The following is a 16,715-nucleotide window of genomic DNA, read 5'->3' as shown; positions in this document are numbered from 1 at the left end:
GATGTGGTTTATTGGATGTAACAATCGGATAGCTTAGGGAGATTACTATTAGATTATTGGACTTAATTATTTTTGTATTGTTTTATTATTTAAATTTAAAGATTATATCAAGTATGTATATGTAGTTTTATGTATTTTATTATGTATGCGTATATGTATATTTATCACCTGTTCTTGTTACTCACAATATGTACGCTTGTATATCTAGGAGGTGAGGCGTGGTGTCTTGTGTGACAGGCTGTTTCAGCCTATTTCGAGCACCGGTCTTCACAAAATCTAACTTAAGTTTTGCGTTATGTTTTATGTTACTTGTATGTATATTTTGTTAAGAAATAAATAATTTTTACTCCTGTTTAAGCGCAATGGGTATTATGTCGATGTATGATTTAGCACGGTTTGTCGAACTGCAATAATGTAGTTTAACAAAGCATCGAGAAAATAAGACATTCTAATTATAAAAATAACCAAATAACATATTCAATTACTTGATCGTATACCAAACGTTGAATTTCGACGAATCGCGTAGTTAATACAAGAATGGGCGGATAAAAGATGATACACACTTGGATAAAAGAGAAAAACATCGATCGACCAGTGGAGGCCGAGACACGAGGCAGTGACCGGTTGGTATACCACCAGCTGTGCTGGTCAGGTGACATTGTTAGGGGCACGGGAAAGCGAAGGACGAGACTGGCACAGGAGCGTAGGAAGTGACGTGAAATAAGGAAGGCCTACACCCAGCAGTGGGTTGATACAAGCTAAAAACGATGGTGATGATACATTCAATCACATCTTGGTTTGTTGAAACTTGGCCCTCTTTTCTCGTGTCACGCGTGGTAAGGATAAACGTATGGTACTTAATACACATTCGTTGAAAATGGCTTCCAATTTAGATTGTTATCACGAGCGCCAATTTTTTAAGGGTTTAGGCAGAATGTAACAACTTTTTTTCGTTCTAAAACATTGGAACGAAAAAAAAAGTAATAAAATTCAAAGATCAACAAGAACCAAAATTGGGTCGCACAAAAATTACGTTCAATATCCTTTTTAAATCGGGCAATATTAAGGTCATGGCTTTGTAACCAGTTTGAACACATTGTCTAGTCACTAGACTAGTGACAAGATTGTCTATCTGATATTAATACTGACTGTCTAGATTAGACACAGGCTAGATTGACGTAAATCTATTATGGTATTTGACGGCCATTTTGACATCCCTGATTTAAGTCACATAGTAATTGGGAAAATGTATCCAATTTATAAAATCGAGTTAGTTGAATGAAAAGAAAAATATGCCAACTGTTTGATTTCATATTCTCTCCTCCTCGCACTTTTAATTTCTTTTTTTTCTCAAAAAAATTAAAAAATTAATTTAAAAAAAAAAAATTCGAAAATTAAAAAATATATTAACAGATTATGCCACACTACATAAAGAATTCTTAAAGTATTATCCTAAGTAATATTATAAATGGGAAAGCTTGTCCGTTTGTTATCTTCACGCTCTATCTACTCAAACAATCTTATTGAATATGTAGTTTGAAGTGTGGAGAAGGATAGAGGTACCTTTCATACAGGAAAAATAACTGTGCCCGTGGAAAATTTACGCGAGCGAAACTGCGGGCAACAGCTAGTAGTTTTCTATGATACAATGTGATCACAGTAGACTAAAATATCGTTTTCGTTTTAGTCGACTGTGACTACATTATGCAATAGAAAACTGTTAATAATAGTTTTTACTGAAATTTCTTAGGTACCTAATAAAAAAAAATATTTTAACAGATCATGCCAAACATGATCTGTTAAAATATTTTTTTTTTATTTTCGCTGAGATATAAAATAAATTAATAAAAATGTGAGGTGGCGAGAAAATCCATCGCAATTTACACAACACATTATATTGGCTTTCAATCCATCAAAGTTAATTTGCATTAATATTACCAAACAGATCTTAGATTAACGTTTTTTTTTTTGCAAGAAATTGCATTTTTTCCAGCGTTTTGTTACTAAAAGTTAACAAACAACTCGCGTTCGTTTAAATGAGTCACGTAGTGTACTCGAAATCACCACGCGACGTAATCTTTTCAGTTATTAGAATACTGAAACACTTTCCACAAGTTTCGTAAGTTTTAACTACTTTTCTAGTAGAAACTAACTGTCAGTTATTATACGTTGTCTTGTGAAATTGGTGCTTTAATGAAGTCACTTAAGTTTAGCGATATGGCAAAGCACTGAAAAGTCGAAACATTTATTCAGAAGTTCGCTGCGGGGCCTCGCTTCGTGGGAGTTTCGAGATTCTGCCGGGATGAAAGGTGTCCTTCTCCGTACTTCAAATTACATGTATGCAAAATATCAATAGAAGATTGGTTGAGTAGATGATAGAGCGTGAAGATAACAAACTTATTTAGCATTTATAATGTTTGTTAGTATTTGTTCACCAAAGCGTCACTTTAACTGAGATAGCGTAAAAATCACTGTCATTCTGTTAACTGTATCACAATATCAATTCACAATCACAAACTTTCGCGTAAAATAATTAGTACAAGGCAGAATTACATAGATATTACGTGTCGACATAAAAAAGGAACATTAAAATCAACTCAAACAAGAAAATGTAAGTAGAATCGGTCCAAGTCGTGACCAGCCCGTCACGCACGCAAACGTCACTTATCACAACTCCCTATGGGGGTCTTAAAGAAATAATAAAGAAATCTCGAATACTTATACTAAATATAGTATTTTTGTTCCGTCTATTCGTTTCTAATTTATTTTTAACTATTTATATATAATAAAAAAAGGCGTACGCCATGAATATATCTAAAACATATTCATCTACAAAATAATAAGATCTAATATAAGGTTATATAAGACTACGACCCGGCTTCGCTCAAGTAAAACCATAAAGAAAGTAAGTCTATATGAAATTTGGCACAGAGATAGACGAAACCTTTAGGAGTAAGGTCTCGTTTATCTCTGTGCCAAATTTCATTAAAATCAGCCCAGTAGTTTTTGAGTTCATTCAATACAAACAAAAACACAAATCTTTTCTCATTATAATATTAATATGGATAGTACGGAAGTATGGATTTATATGTATCAAATTCCTCATGTGTAAATACTTATTTAAAATAAATAACAGAAGCATTTTTGTGAATCAAATGTTAAATAACACAAGATTTCTCGAAGCTACAAACTACGAGCAATACGCAGCATAAATATATTAAATATTTAGATCCCAATTCTTATAATTTTTCACAAAGCATACTATTGCCCATTATAAGATAAGCAGTAGTGTTAACTTGAACAAAATTGCTCAGGTATAAGCACTAAATGAAAGTTTAAAGTTCGCGAAGTCAAATAACTTGAAGAAGTCGTTAAAAGTTATTCTAAAACGGTTTTTCGCAGAAAGTACCTCATAATAACAAAATGTACAAGCACAAAAGATTGTATAAAGTATGAGGGGTAAACAAATATTACATTCGTTATTATCTCCAAAGGAATTAATGTGAGCCACATAGCTGTGGCATCTGTTTGAAAACAAATAGGCATTATTCAAAAGGTAAAATAAAACAATAACATTCTCCACAAAAACAAAAAAAAAAAAAACAAAATCTTCGAAATTTAAAAATGTTACATTTTTTGCCCCACGGCTCCTAGTCTAGCCGGCTTGACCGCAAAAAACGCGGGTGAATGACCCTTTTTTTTTTTCTTTTTTCTTTTTTTTCCTTTTTTCATACGGCTAGGACGCTACCTGCATTTTGTCGGTTTCTATAATTAAGAAACATCGTATAAGTACATACTTATTTATTTTTATTTTGAAGAATTAAAACATTTTTCGATTTTTCAAGATTCAATAAGAGATTACTATAATTTATTCAGAAATTAGACCTTCACATGCACTTTTTCACGTCACATTTTAAATTAAATAATATTTAGCTGCAAACTACTAGCATTTCGGAACGAATACCAAAAGAAACTCATTTAAACAGTGTGAAAAATCTGTTATACAATATTTCGGTCTAAACAAACCTTCACAATTACGTTCTCAAGTAACCATTAAAGTTGTGATTGTTAAAAATTGTCTGTATGTAGGGCAGCTCATTACGACATACCTTTTGTTATGGTATACGAGTATATATATAAGTAACGTATTGCCAACCATGCTATATAATGTTGTATACTACTATTTTATGTATCGAACTGTAATTATTTTTTATCATCATTATCAATTAATTTATGTCTACGCCAGTACACCACAACACTAGGCGCGTCCCGCCCGCGACCCCTCGCGCGGCAGCCAATGGCTATCGAACACGACAATTTAAATTTTATTCCCGCGCGCGCACTACAAGTCTAGTTTTTTTCTATTGTTTATTCCTGTCATTCGATTCGATTTCTGTTTTTCATTATACCAATTTGTAAGAACAAAGAAAAATATAATTATCTAATTCTTAGCTCCAAGTATTTTATTTTAACTACGTATTAGTTCCGTAACGAACAATTTAAGAACTTTGTTGTTGTCGGTAATTCATCACTTTCTGATGAAATACTGTTATTTCTGACAGATAATCTAACTGATAGATATACATCTCTAATGTGACCCTTACTTGTGACATTAAGCTCTTCGTCATATTCGTATTCCTCATGGCTGAGGGTCGTGGTTATTACGTGGAATGAAACACACACAACAACTTTCTTGGCATTATTAATGGAGTGGTGGTTTTAAAGAATTTTCCATCTAATTCTGTTCTCAGCCACCGACGTCACCTCCCTATACGACACGAGCTCTGCCTTCTCTTTTATTTCATCCAGGAATTTCCTTACTAATATTACTTGGAATAATACGTAGAGTACTTATTATCCCGTAACACCCACACAGCTATGTATGCGTATGCAAATAAATTTGTGTTTTCGCTGAGAATCAATTCAAAGAATGAAATTATTATCTTTTTAGTGATCAAAACAGCTTTACAATCTAAAAATACGATAAGAGTTTTAGCCAAATCGATTTTAGTTAACATCGCATTGAAGATATTTACAAGAGTAGACTTGGAAAAAGCTATTTTAAGATGGCTACAAAGCGGTGGTAGTGCAGTGGTTAAGATTAAGACGTCCTGATAATTGAATCGAACCCAACTCGTATCACATGAGTTACTATACCAATCTGGTTTATGTATGTACTAGCTTTTACCCGCGGCTTAGCCCGCGGGAATACTATTACTACTAAAAGCATACTAAAACTATGTCCTTCTGCGTACATCAAACTATGCATACCCATACGTACATGCAAAATTTCAAGAAGAAGACGTGTGAAGAGGTAACAAACAAACTTAAATATTAGTTAGGATAATAATTTTCATCGACCAAAGGAAAGGATCGTGAGGAAATCTACACTCTAATTGATTATTCTATCGGCTAGTGTGTGAAATGTAGAAGGTAATGGCAAACCAGCCCAGGACGTTGTGTGTTACATTCCACCGGCCGTAGGAAAGCGACTATAAGTATGTATGTTTTCATCCTAAGACACATTTAAAGCATTTAGTTCATTGTTTTCATTTCTTCTTCTTATTATAAAATTTTTGCTACATTAAAGAATGGCCAGGATGTAATTTCGATATTAAAACGCGCAGTGAAGCGGCGAGGCCGCGGATATAAGCTAAACAATTAGATTTTTGGGCGGAGTTTAAAAATATTGCTCCTGTAGTTCTGAAGGAGTGTTAACGAGATAATTAGGTATTTTGTATATAGCTGTGTCTGAATCACAACCCTATAACTTAATGTAAACAAGTAGTGTAGAGAAAATAGAAATAAACAGTATTGGTTTGACCGCTTCTAAGCAAGCACCAGAAGTTTAATTTAACATACCCGTTCTATCTTATACGTATATTCTTCTCCTATGCATATAATTAAAACTTGAAAGAATAAAATTATTCAAAATAAAACCTATTACCAACGTTCACATAATAAACGAATTGTTATTTGAATTCTTTGTAGCTCGCTAGTAGTTTTAAGCTTTCTCTAATTGTCATCTCTAGCGAAATAACTCAATGTACCTCCACCCTTACAAGCAGGTAATGGTACCAGACACGCTCGTCACTAATGTAGATCTAAAGTGTTTGACAGTGTGCCATTGTCTATGCTTTTATGGCTTCGACGCGATTCTTTAAGGTAGAAATGTTACGTTTCTATACTTCACTACACAGTATACAAGTTTATATGTTAGACAAATTAAAAAAACCTGTGACTCTCAATATTCATTTCGCTACAACTTTTGAACGGCTGAACCGATTTTGATCCAACATATCTAAGAACCACCGCATACAAATTTGCTATCAAATAAAAAAAAACCGCATCCAATTAGGTTCACCCGTTGATGAGCTACGATGACACGTACAGACATAAACGCAAACATCTTTCCAGTATAAGCAAAACGGAAGACAGACAGGGGTTATAGCTTTCTCTGTCTACACTTGTATGCAATTCTCGTGGTAAAATACCACCATAGACAAAACGATCGCTTCCATAGATCAATGTAGTCACCACGACAATTTATTATCTCGTATCTCTGTCCTAGATCTTGTTGTAGACCAATTGTCTTTGTACATTGTTAGATCGTATGTCGGCGAATGTTTTTAGGGTTCAGTGGCTCTTTAGATACGCAACCCAAAGTTGACTACTGAACGATCATTGGTCATTTTAGATCAGTTATAATAGATATAATAACAAAATAATAATAATATATATATTACGAGTCACCACCTGCCACTGAATAGTCAGTTATCATGATTATGGCAGGTGACCGAACTCTTTGCAATAGCCTATTTTAACTCCATCCAAATATCATTCCATAGATCAGTACTTGTACTAATTATTCTGCAATAGTTCACACTCCCGCCGAAACCTGCTCATGGGCATACCATTTCATTGGTATATCCGGGAGTGGGCTTTGGCGGGAGACCTACATAACATTAAAACTCTCCATAGGGCCTCTACGTGTTGGATCCATATCCCCACGCAAGCCTCTCAAAGGACCGGACTTAGTGCCGTGAATTCCAAAAGAGAAGAAATATATATATTAGGACAAATCACACGGATTGAGCTAGCCCCAAAGTAAGTTTGAGACTTGTGTTACGGGATACTACCTCAACGATACTATATTCTATAAACATCCAAGACCCGGACCAATCAGAAAAAGATCATTTTCCAGCTCATGAACCGTAGATAGTTGAAATTGTCAGAAATAATGTGTTTCTGTTGCCGCTATACATTACAATAAATACTAAACACAATATAATTACTGTTTAAAGGGGCTCCGGTAAAACAAATTTGATTTTTTAAGCATTTTATTGATATAGCTTCGCATCGCGACTTCGTTCGGGTAAAACCATAATAAATCATACATCTAAACCTACTTAGGAATCACATTATATATTGGTGAAAACCGTACGAAAATTCGCCTTTTACTTTTTGAGTTCATCGCGTTCTTACGAGTATAATATGTACGGGGCTCTTAATGCGAGAGTCCGACACGCACTTAGCCGGTTTTATTTTTATTAATGGCGGTTCGAATGATTACAGCAAACCGACTTACTAATATAGGGCTTTTAACACAAGCTTTTGTCCGCGGCTCCAGTAACTTTCTCCAAACAAAAATAACCTCAATCCAAAGCTCCGTTTTGACGTGACACGAGTTAAACACTAAATGTCTATTTTTCTCTCGGTAATAAAGAGAATTTGCGAATTTAACTCATAATCTTTTCTAGTAATTCTCCAAAAAGTTAAGAAAACATTGCTAATCATGTTAAAGCCGACTTTTAGGCATATTATAATTTTATTTAAAGTTTATTTCTGTATTTTTTGCATCATCGTCAAGTATTATAAAATAAGTCCCACTGTTGCGTCCGTCTGTCTTTGATGATCGCGCTAAAATCACATGATAATGACCACGATAAAATCACAAATTACCGGACGGATTTTTCAACGGTTTTCACCAATAGATAGTGTGATTCCTGAGGAAGTTTTAGGTGTAATATTTATTATGGTTTTACGCGAGCGAAGCCGGGACGGGCCGCTAGTTTACAATATATGACTCTGATATTTGCATACATAATTAAAGTATTTTCGGTTCACAATTTTACTGGAATTGACCATATTTCTTCGTAAATAATTATTTATAAAATCACACGTTTCTTTTTCGTATCATTTTACTTTTGCATCCAACGTGTTCCGTTAAAAACTGAATCTTCCTCTATATTAACAGTTTATTAACCTCAAGCTGTCCCCTATACCCTATCAACCATGTCTGTCCGTCTTTTACTAAGATCAATTGTTTAATTACTACGTGACCACCGCCTGGGCACGTTTACGAAAACACTTTTTAGCGTTTTTCTATTCCCGCCATGTTGGTTTAGAAAGGACTAACAAAATTCTCGTTTGCACGCGTTCTATATTCAATTTTTTTTTGCGGCCAGTTTTTTGACGTCTGCAACGTTTGAGTCATAGAGAATTTTATTTTCTAAAAGAGCGCGTGACGGAAGAAACGTTTAAAAAAAAAAAGAAATGTACATATTCCTTTTTTAAAATATCATCGTTTTGATTTTCGGCATTTTCTGTATTTGGTAAAAGTTAGGTTAATGATTTGTCTTAAAACCAATAAAATCTAATTAGATGTTACACAACTCCATTTAAATAAATTGCCGATGCAACCTTGGTTAAAGTTTAACTTTTGATTTTCGCGCATCGCCGACTCGGCCTTCGTTTCTTTGTTTTGTTGAAACACCGTTACTTAGATTCCTTTTTAACGACTGCCCGAAAAGGAGTGTTATGTTTTCAGGATTCTTGTCAAGATGTATTCATGGACAATGACAACCAGATGGTGCTCTCACAATCGGCTCCCAATGAGGGAACTCCTCAAAGGTTTACTTGTTGATTTTTTTTGTTATTCAATCCGATTTGTCTATTTGTTTGATATAACTTTATTACATAAGAAAGCACAAAAGGAAACAAAACAGAAATGGCGGACTTATCCCATAGAGGGATTTATTCCAGTCAACCGGCAGGACTTTTTACTACATCCGTTCGTACAGATGAAATTATATTTTGTGGCATCGAAATTTGTCAAGAAAATGACTTTCGAAAATTTCTTTAATTTAGATCGCCGGGTCAAGGTTCCTTTTGTTATATACTACTTATTTATTGTTAGAAGTGGAGACGAATGTAGTACAGTGGTCCCTGGGCTCCGATTCTCAACTATTGAGGAAACAACCTGGAAAATCAGATGAGAGAGAGCGACATACTTACTCTATAAATTGTTCAAAAGTCGAGAAGAGCCACCAAGCAGAAGCAACGAATTTTACCTGAAAAAAAAAAAACATTAACCCGAGAGCCGAACTCTTTACTCGATAATCGGAGCTCGTAATCGTTAATCGATGGTCGTTATTCGATATCTCGATTGGCGTGCTCAGCTTATCTGAAGGGGAATCGATTTTAGTGTGTCTACTGAAAATTGAGAATTCTAATTTCAAAAATAGTTTTTTTTTTTCGAATATGTAAAAGTATTTCACATTTCGGAATAAAAACGGGATAAAGTAAAATGCATACTAATATTATAAATACGAATGTCTGTGTGTCTGTCTGTTCCGTTTTCACGGCAATATCGCTGGACCCCTGGTTTTTGATGAAATTTGCTATGCATGTAGTTAAAGATCCGCAAACATAGGCTAATTTTTTTTCAAAATTGAACTCCCAAAGGAATTAATGGGGGGTGAATGTTTGTATTTATTCAGAAATTAGGCCTTCACAGGCACTTTTCCACGTCATATTCTAAATTAAATGATGTTTACCAAAGCTACAAACTACTAGCATTTCGGAACGACCACTGCTGAGAAGAAATACTGAAAGAAACTCATTCAGTGTTGGTCCCTATTATGCCAGAAGGGCTTACCATGTTTACATAATACATACTTGTAAGAAAAAACGGACTTTACCTCAATAGTTTGTTATTGCGTGCATAAACGCCATAGCTAGTTTAAAATACAGGATTTGCCTGCCATTAGTTGCGTACGTTAGTACACGTTCTGAATTAGATTATTATCAGCTGTAGGGGGAAATCCTTGCATATGGTTTTATTGTAACTAATCGCCCGTCCCGGCTTCATTCGGGCAATTCATCGCATTTATAATTACTACGTACATAGTATAAAACAAAGTCGCTTCCCGCTGTCTGTCCCTATGTATGCTAAGATCTTTAAAGCTACGCAAGGGATTTTGATGCGGGTTTATTTAATAGATAGTATGGTTCCTGAGGAAGGTTTAGGTGTGTCATTTATTAAGGTTTTATCCGAGCGAAGCCGGCGCGGGCCGCTAATATTAGTATAAATGGATAACATGGGTAATAAATCTTTTACTTTAAAATAGTTTGATCTATTGATTTATTCTTAATAAAATTCAACAAGTGAATACAGGAAAATAAAACAAGTTTATTTGTTAAACAAAATATATAAAAAAACTTAGACTTTAAATATTAATTTCTCTACAACTTTTCAACTCATGAAACATGGCTAACAACACTCGGGATAAATATATATACGATATTCGTTTAGTTTATTTTGTGTCATAGATAGATATCTATGACACAAAAGAAACTAAACGAATATCGGATCATCCGTTTGGGAGCTACGATGCCACACACGGATACGTTAAACTTATAACACGCCTATTTTTACGTAGGGGATTAAAAAAACTTCGCCCGCAATACAAACTCCATTAGGTATCGCGCTCCTTGGCCGGCTGACAAGGTTAAAGACCCGGCATTACCGTTAGTTCTTGCGAGTAAAATGTTTGCACAAAACGCGGTTATACTCCATCATAACCTCGATTGCGCACGAGTACGAATCTACTGTCTGTCTCTCCCTCATCTTGTAGCGTTCGGAGCTGCGACGCCGCGAAACCCGGAGTCTGTGCAAAGGAAGGGTATTGTTTTTCGCGCGAATCTTGTATGTATGTAATATTCTTTACCTCACATCTCCAAAACAGCTGATTTACATAATTAAGGTATCGTTACATTCGTTTTTATGTGCATGAGTCTTAGATAGACGTTAAAAAACAAACATGGCGGCTGTGCAACGAAACTTGAAGAAAAACATTTCTTTTTCGAATAGGTACTGCAAATAATGGGGTAACACAAGGATTCTTAAGCAACCTTAAAATTTTTAAGATTCAGCTTTAATTTTACAGTTGTCCGACTTATAGAAATAAATTTATTCATATCATACTAATATCCATCACAGAAAATGAACAAAATTTTAATATTACAAAAGTACATTAAATATGCAACAAAAGGGTACCACTCAGCTTGTGCCGCGCCGTGACGAAGAGCCTTGACGATGATCTTCAGTGATACCAAACAAGATGGCGCTACCAGAAAAGAGTTTGCGAGATAAATCCGCGCAACATACTTAAACCCTCCTTGGGAATGCGATTGTTGCCTATCAGCTGCCTAGGCTGTGTGTCCTTTAGTCGCCTCATACAACATCCACGGGTGCATCGAGTGATCTCTTCCAGGGTGGAACCACAAAACTACTCAAGGAATTTGTTCTGATTCACAAATTTATATCATACAAGATGTTGCCCGGAGCTTCGCTCCCGTGGGAGTTTTGAGATAAAATATGGCCTATAGCAATCTTGGATAATGTACCTTTCTAACGGTGAAAGCTTTTTTGAAATCGAATCGGTAGTTTCGGAGATTACCCGCCTCAAACATACAAACTTACAAACACTTACCTCTTTATAATAATAGTATAGATTGTAAATTGCAGTCCCAGTATCACCATTCGCACAGATCTAACCAACCAGAATAATAAATGGGTATAAAATATATCAAAAATCTACAGACACTAAATAAATGTAAAATTGATTTCTACAATTTATTAGTAACCTTCGAGACACGGACCGGAAACGAGATAATTTTAACGAAGCTACTTCCTCCCGGAGAAATAGCAAAATGGCCGACGACAGTGTCGATACGAAACCTGTTTTAAAATTAGGTCTTTAGAGACTTGCAACTGTATGAAACAAAATTTATTTTAGAAGTTAAGCTTTCGATCTGAACAAGAGAAGAGCGACTTCTAAGCGTGTCGACTCGAATTAAATTTGTGAGGACCAATAATAACATCACAAGAACGGGTGGTTGATGTTGAATCGTATTTAAAATATATGTACAGATAATTTCTTTTATGCACAATTTGAACAAAAAATTACAAGTAATCAAAAATAAATCTAAATAAATGTTTGTTTCCCAAATAATAAAAAATAAAAATAATGTACACAAAAGGCAGAGTTAATGGAAATATATATAAATAAATCTCATAATTTCATCTATTAAATAAATAAATAAATATATTAGGACAAAACACACAGATTGAGCTAGCCCCAAAGTTCGAGACTTGTTTTATGGGACACTAACTAACTCAATGATAATATATTTTATAACAAATACATATAAATATAAACATCCAAGACCAGGGCCAATCAGAAAAATATCATGTTTTTTATTAAAAAAAAAACATTATTTCGATGTGTAGAATAATGAAAATATACTTAACAGAGCAGAGACTATTGTCTATGGACCTACAAAGTTACAGGACACATCAACCAGTCTCAAAGTTAGCATAGACTAAAAAGTTGCAGATTCCCGCCAAACGCGCAGCGGCACGGAAAATTGTCTATGACAGCTGACCGACGCAATCTAAGTTTCGTAATTTTGTCTGTGGTCGGCCGCCATTACTGGCCGGTGGATTTCTCTGACCCTTTTGAAAAAAGAACTATTCAGATTAACGACCTCTAGTTACAATGGCAACAATAGGGTTTTTAAGTTTTTTTTTTCTGCTTATGTAGGCAAATGACATTGTATGCGACTTTGTATAAAAAGTAACGAAAAATACGATATTTTAGCCGTTTGAGTGGACCCACCACACTGATGATGATGACATTAGTAATAAATATCTGATTTGACTAATTGAATAAGCCTATTTAGTAAGTTCTTCATTTACGAAAACTGTCTGCAGAAAAACAGCCACTTGTACCTGTGATCATTATAGCCTACGCCGTTTTTTATAGCCAAAACACCACAAAAAGTGAGCATTCAACTCTTGATGACGTGTTTGAATTCAACCTGTGCGAATTGGAGCGTGAAAAAGTGGCACAAAGTACGAAGTAACATTATAATCATTGATATTTCATATATTGACATGGCTATTAACCGACAAAATGGCGGATTCGGCCTTGTGATGTGCTGTTATTTAAAAAAAGTCTTCGCATGACAAAACTATGGAAAATAATCTATCATTAACCCGCCCTAGCGCTGAATTTACTCTCATTAAGTAACTTTGTTAAGTATGTGTTACTAAAATGTCTGGCTATGCCGCTCGCGCCCTTCCCTCAAGGTGTAAACAGAAGCTTGCTTGATGACGTCAAGGACGATATGCGTGACAATGGTCCGTCAACTAGGGTTGACAACCGTGCGAAGTGGAGACGGAAAAGTAGGAAAGCATACCCTGAGCTCCGACGCTCAGTGGCTGAGGATGCTACCGGGAAAACGCTCAGATGAGAGTGGGCCATATGATGTGTTACACGTGATATCTCGCGTATGATTTCGATTGGAATATCCCGGCCATTAAAATGGGGTTACAGGATTTTTTCCCGCCATTTGCCAATTTTCAAGTTTTTCAAGTGGAACAACAGATCTAGACAACTGACAGTCACTGTCATTTGAATTTGACAACTGATCGGATATGTCCAATAGTTGTCCGGTGTTCTGATCATGGAATTAGTAGGTAGGTACTCCGTACACAAAGTATTTATTAAATGGTTCAGATATCAACACAAACAACTGTTGCGTAATCCAACACGTAATTAAATGTTTTTAATATCCTAGTCTTATTTCGATTTCAGTGGTTACAAATATTTTTTGTGTATCTGGAAATTCTTCAACGCTTGAAGTGAAACGCTACACAAACTCTTTACAAGATTGTATAACAATTCTCAGCTTCTTTGTGCCCGCAAAATAATTCAACATAAAGGATTTTAATTAGAAAGTTAAACGGAACGCCTTTGTAGAACAGAAATTCTGGTATTTGTAAAGCGCGAGCGATGGAACATTTTCAAAATTTAATTTATTTTCGTTCATAATTTATGAAAAATTCTAGAATATTCTACTTTAAGTGTTCGTTTACTAAATTATTCGAACGCATTAAATAAAATAAACGGTTATTTTTTAATGTTCTCCAGCTTTTCATAACCAAAGTAGATTGTCATGTGGACGTCTTAAATGATTAAAAGAGTCGATTAAAATTCTAATTTTAACTATTGAAATACTTTTTAGCCTTATTACGACGACGACCTCGGTGGCGCAGTGGTAAAGTTCTTGCCACTGAAGCGAGAGGTCCCGGGTTCGATCCCCGGTCGGGTCATGATGGAAAATGTTCTTTTTCTGATTGGCCCGGCTCTTGGATGTTTATCTATATATGTATATGATATATAAAATATAGTATCGTTGAGTTAGTATCCCATAACACAAGTCTCAAACTTACTTTAGGGCTAGCTCAATCTGTGTGATTTGTTCTAATATATTTATTTATATTTATTAATATCAATACCTATAACATAGCTTAAAAACCTTTACTTTATAATTTTACGGATTTATCGTTACGCCAGACAATGGGACAAAGGTCTTTTAAACTAAACATCTCCTTTTACATTCCATTATTAATATAACTGTAGCTATAATACAGTTTTGTTGGTGGTTGGTAAGCCACGGATAAATCAATTGTTTTATTTCTCACACGTAAATAATTCATTTTTCACGCCATTTGTGAAACGTTTGTTCATTTTTTAAATTCTCGACCTCGCGGCGTTGGATTCGAGGCATTTCGCCGAACCATCGTTCATTCACAGCTGTGGCCAGTGAGCGATCATTCTCTTTTTGAAATTGGAAATTCGAAAGTTTTTCAATTTCTTTTCAAAACTGTCTACAAGACTTGATTTCTTAATATGGTTTCTATGCAACATTTTACTTTTTTTGACCTCGTATGATGACTATTCAAGTGAGTAGGCCAGTATTCTGAGAATTATGTGGCAAATCATCGTTAATATGCAAATAAAATTGTTGTTCATGTGATGACTGACTAAACTGTAGAAACATCCACCATTTTAAATTGAAAATGTTTTAAAACTTTTTAGTTCCGATTCTGTCCACTAGATCAGATAACTTTGTTCATTTTCACTTGTTTCAAACTCGAGCAACATTACAATAAAACGAGCGATAACTTTAGTTTCACAACAGCTGTGTGACAGACGCGGGAACCAAAGCGTTCTCTTTTCAAATGCCGTTATGACGTAAGCTGTCAAAATGACCGCGCAGCGCGTGGTACGAATACGCAAATGTCTTTGCCTTTTATGGCCAGTAACATGCGGAATTTTTTTAAAAGAATTTGTTCTAAAATTGCGAAATTTAAATTATCAATCTCGGACCGACGCGAATGAATGAACATTATGTAGATTGTATATTAATTTACCGCAATGGAAAACCAGCAATGTACTGTTGAATTTTCACAAAGAGAAAATAAATTTTCTTTTAATCATTATTAGCAATGACAGTCGTCAGGTCAAATACACATAATTCCTTCCCTATTGTCCCTATTACCATTCCACTTGGGGCTAAAATACATTTTTTGTATGTTTGTAACGCGATAACTTTCGAACCTTTGGTCTTATTTTGATGAAATTTAAAAGGTATGGCTGTATCTGTCGTAAGAATTTTTAATTCGCGGGGCAAGTAGTTTTTGAAATGTTCACAATTTTGTAGAAACTCATCAAAATGTATTGTGTTCGCGAGGTTTAAGTTCGCGGATGCACAACTAGTTAAATACTCAATTTATGCTCAAATATCCTTGTCGCACACTGTTTATGAAGTGTTAAAAACACACAAACAAACGTCAAAGCCGTAGATCAAGCTCGACTGCGCACAGGCTAACAAACATCCTAATTGGTAATCAATAGAAGCTAAGAACAATCTGTTAGATTGATGACTGAACTAATTACAGAGTCAAAGCAAAATAACAAAGTTTAAATGTGGGGTGTAAACACTTTGTTAACAACTTTTGTAAATTTCGTGTGTTAGAGTGCATTTTTTTATACTTTCGCGCTTTGAACACAGAATAACTAGATCCCACTATAATATTATAAATAAAGCGAAAGTAAACGTTAGTTCAAAATTTCAGTTCAAATCGGTTGAAGATATCAGCTTCAAAATTTAGTTGCAAGATTCCACCCGAATACACATTGTAAGTAATTGAATATACATTGCAAGTTAATAAAATCTTGTAATAAAATACGTCTTGGCACAAAATGTCCTTTTCTTACAATGTCCTTTTTCAAAATGTCAATATCTCATAATGTTCTTATTTCATAATGTCCTTTTAATGAAAAAAACTGCTTTAATCCGTCGCTTATGTAAATTATCATCAAAAACACACAAGGACATTTTGAGAAAAGGACATATTGCGCCAAGACGATAAAATGCTTCTGGCTATGTTCTTTACTATAGGTATAAGTTTCGTACCGGCTTCGCTCGGGTGAAAACATATTAAATTATACACCTATCTCATGTACCACACTATCTATTGGTGAAAACCGCTCAAAAATCCGTACGTTTAAGACGAA

General features: G+C 34.8%; 1 protein-coding gene across 7 annotated transcripts in view; it reads right to left on the bottom strand.

Moving 5' to 3' along the window:
• The window catches only part of Fas3 (Fasciclin 3), a 149,029-nt gene that overhangs the window by 124,178 nt on the left and 8,136 nt on the right, over positions 1-16,715 (bottom strand). Inside the window, exon 2 of one of the 7 annotated variants that reach the window (XM_053766220.1) lies at positions 9,298-9,353. The exons of the other annotated variants lie outside the window; for them this stretch is intronic. The gene's annotated coding sequence lies outside the window, so the exon portion shown is untranslated. The remainder of the gene's footprint in view (positions 1-9,297; positions 9,354-16,715) is intronic. 7 annotated transcript variants of the gene reach the window in all.

Source organism: Plodia interpunctella, chromosome 28 (genome assembly GCF_027563975.2).
Source record: "Plodia interpunctella isolate USDA-ARS_2022_Savannah chromosome 28, ilPloInte3.2, whole genome shotgun sequence".
Classification (NCBI taxonomy): domain Eukaryota; kingdom Metazoa; phylum Arthropoda; class Insecta; order Lepidoptera; family Pyralidae; genus Plodia; species Plodia interpunctella.
The sequence above is the reverse complement of the archived record's forward strand: the minus strand, read 5'-3'. Positions and strand labels throughout refer to the sequence as shown.